Here is a 3740-nt window from a genome sequence, read left to right on the forward strand (position 1 = left end):
CCCGTCAATGCCTGCCTTTCCTTCACTGTCCAGGAGTCTGGGCTATCATCTCCCATGGAGGGCAGCCGTCTCTTCAGTGATGAGAGGATACTTACCGCATCCCACGGATCACACTGTCCCGGTACCCTATCCTTCTTCCTCTTTGAGAATCCCTCAGAAATAGAGACCGTCCTACTCATCAGCCTGACAGTTCCCAGCAGGCAATCTCAGTACATTTCCCCCATCTGAGAATAGCTTTACTTTTTACTCATTATACAAATAAAACAGGCTCATGATGAAGATAAAACAAAAGCAAAAAGAGAACCAATCACAAAACCATAGTCGACCAGAACGCAGAGATCTTCAGAGCACCCCCATCTTTTCACTGACAGTTTAATAGAGATGACCACCATTAGACACCAGTATCTAGTCTGACAGTTTTTCCCTAGAACAGAACTGCACAGACGCCTGTCGAATGAATGGGGGCAGAGCCTGAGAGCGGGCACATGTAAGAAGAGCACAGCACTGGGGTCTGCTGCAGAGGCCTGGGCAACAGCTGTCTGCATCGGGCAGGGGTTTGCCACTGAACGGGAGCTCCAGCGGGTCCTGCAGAACCGTCCAGCCTGGTTCAGAGCTCGTGCAGTGCCTCCTTAAGGCTCCTCCAGGTGGGAAGCCTTGTGCCTAGGAGTGTCAGCTCCTGGAAGCAGCCCACTCCGAAACAGCAGCAGGAACCCACCCAGTCTTCCTTCAAATGACAACCGCGTAACAGAATCTATCTTTCCATATGGCCCTCTCGCCAACCTAAGGATCAGACTTACACTGGAGCCTTCCTCCCTGAATACCAGCATAGCTCATTGTGCTGAGATCAGCAGGTATAGACCGTGTGTGTGTGTGTGTGTGTGTGTGTGTGTGTGTGTGTGTGTTTGTGTGTAAGGCCCTCCTAACCTAAGACTTAGCTCTCCCTGCTGGATTTGGCTGGGGAGAGGATTTCTCCAAAGGATTAAGCAAATGCCCAGAACTCTGCATACCACTGCCAAGGGAGGGGCTGCGAGGGACCCGCCAGGGCCAGGAGGTGGGGCTGGGAGTAACTTGGTAGTGCTGACTTGGGGAAAAGAAAGGTAGGTCAGACTAGAGTTTAGGCCAGCCTGGGAAGCTCAGATTTGAGTTAAGAAATAAAAAGGAACTTCTAGGTGGGGTGGGAATGACCAAATGAAAGCAGCATTTAAGAAAGAAGAATTTGGCATCCGGTATATTAGCGGAGAGGGGGAAGAGGGGAGGCCGGTGTGTGTGTTGGGGAAAGGGACGCCCCTATGGTATCTCCGATGCGGGGACTCAGCTGGGAAAGAAGTGTCTTATAACCTCAGTGCTCAACATGTGGCCTCCTGGGCCAGCACTGGCAGCGTGGGGGACGCAGAATCTGCAGCCGGCCTTAGAACGAAGGAATCACACACTGCATTGTAATCAGACCAGGCAATTCACATGCACACAGAGTCTCAGACGCATTGTCTTGGAGCAAAGCAGCCGGGATCTTGTGCTTGGTTGGCCACGAGGGCAGGCTATTTCCTCAGCTCACTGTGGGAGGGCAGCCATGGTGACAGGAACACATCACACCTCTGCCTGGAACGTCCTCACCTGTTCCTTCTATTCTTCAAGACCCAAACACCTCTCCAAGTCTTCCTGGATGCTCTGCCTACCCCCACTCCCAGCCTGAGAGGTGCTGCTCCACCCCCACCTTGGTACTGTGCCCATACTGCACCCATGATCCGTCTCCTGTGCTCGACACAAGATTGAGACCTGTCTGTTCCTCCGTTTATCTATGAACCTCCTGTGCCAGCACATGCCTGTGTGGCATACAGTGGGCTCTCCATTAATGTGCAATGAAATGAGTCCACAGAATTGAATGATGAAGATGATGACTATGGAAGACCAAAGTTCTTGGATCAAGCAGGAAGCCGGCCCAAAGTTCTTAGGCTGGCTTCCAATTCTCCTACGTAGCAAAGTCACACATTACTGGATTACAGTTCAGAAAACAATTAGGAGGAAAACCATAGCTCTCACCTGCCGGCTGTAAACAAGAGGTTCCCCAGCGTGTGGAACAATTGCCGTATGTTTACACACTTGGAAATGTCCCTGGTTCTCTGACATGTGTGTATGATTCAGAAGCACACGGCGTGGCCTCTGATCACAGAGCTGATAACATTTCTGAACCAGGACTCAAAGGCCAGCTTACATCTACCCTACAAAAGGACTTGCTTCCATTCCTGGAACACATCAGTGCCCTTCAGGAAGTCCAGTGACCCTCACGGTCAGCTCCACACCCTCGCTGCACACCACAGCTACTCTCAGAGGCACAGGCTCCATCAACAGTCATGTAGTGTATTTGCACAAGAGCACAAGGGATCAGACTCAACCAGACTCACAATTTCTTTCCACATATTTATTTATTCCAAATAAAACTAAATGAGTGGAGAAAGGGACGAGCATGGGCTGTGTCAGCGCAGGGCTAAGAGCTGGTTACGGCTACTCTAGGCAGCCACAGAAGCACCCAGAGCAGGAGTCTTTGGAGCAGATATAGGACCCCGGGGGCAGGATGGAAGAGCCAAGTGGGGCCTGGGCTGAATACACCTGGGAAGCAGCAAGCCAGCTGGGGGTGAATGTCAGCGCTGAAGGTGCTCTGAGAATGACCCAAAGGCCCCCAACTCTCTACCTCAAGTTCAAGAGGTGTAGTACCGGATGTGGGCTCCAGCACCATCACCCCACCACCTCCTCTGGCTGGGATCCAGAGAGCAGGAGCAGGGGATGGACCTCATCCTCAGGCCTTGTGGCACTAGTTAGTGAGAGCCTGGAAGGCACCAGAGGTGAGAGTCAGGCCTCATATGCTTCCTGGGGCCTCTGGAAAGCAGTGAAAACTGATTTTGGAAACACCCAGAAAATATGTAGGTCCAGCCCCTCAGCCAAGGCCCCGTGAGCTACAAAGCAATTTCCATCCTGGCCCGTCTCAGAGTATGCACCATTGCAACTTGTTGCACCGTGAGAGCTGACTCTGAGCCCAAATCACTGACGAAAAAGAGGGGAGGGGGGTAGAGGGAGCCTTCATAGCTAAATGGAACAATGCATTTTCACATGGGCCTCCAAGGCTACTCACTAGAAAGAGAGGGCGGCCAGGAGAGCAGCATTTACTTGGTGTCACCCGACATGCACGCTCTGATTTCATTACTGATGCAGACACGGTTCTGTTTTGCAGTTGACAGCACTGAGCAAGAGACGTTCAGTGCCTTCTCGGGTGCCACACAGCCCGCAGGCAGCAGGCTGCAGCCTGGACCCAGACCTTTGTGACCCCAAAGCTGGAAGTCTTTCTACTGTCACACTTCGCCTCCCCACACCTTCCCTTGTGGGTTCCTGGAGGTCAAGGGGTACCTTCCCCTTTGTCTTAAAGAGAATTTAAAAAGATCAACTTATTTTTTCAGTCATCAAATACAGTCAAACCATGTTTACTCTAAAGGAAATTTACCATGTGACAGATGTCCCTTCTCTTTCCTCCCTTCCCAGCCCTTCCCTTAAGGAAAGGGTCAGTTTCGCTGAAAGATAATAGCAAGGTTGTTTACAGAAGAGCCAGCCCCCACCTGACACAGCTACAGTGTCCAGTGCTCCACTGCGGGCTTATCTGATCTGTCCTCTCCCACACAAGAAGGTGACGCACGATAAGACCACAAACCAACACCAGCTGTGGCAGCTCAGAGTGGCAGCTCTGGTCTGGGAAG

The 3740-nt window shown here is 51.8% G+C and overlaps 1 protein-coding gene across 1 annotated transcript in view; it reads right to left on the reverse strand.

The window, feature by feature from the left end:
- Positions 1-3740, reverse strand: part of FAM213A (family with sequence similarity 213 member A) — an 11779-nt gene that overhangs the window by 7214 nt on the left and 825 nt on the right. The window lies entirely within an intron of this gene.

The sequence above is a fragment of the Myotis davidii genome, unplaced genomic scaffold (genome assembly GCF_000327345.1).
Source record: "Myotis davidii unplaced genomic scaffold, ASM32734v1 scaffold112, whole genome shotgun sequence".
Lineage (NCBI taxonomy): Eukaryota > Metazoa > Chordata > Mammalia > Chiroptera > Vespertilionidae > Myotis > Myotis davidii.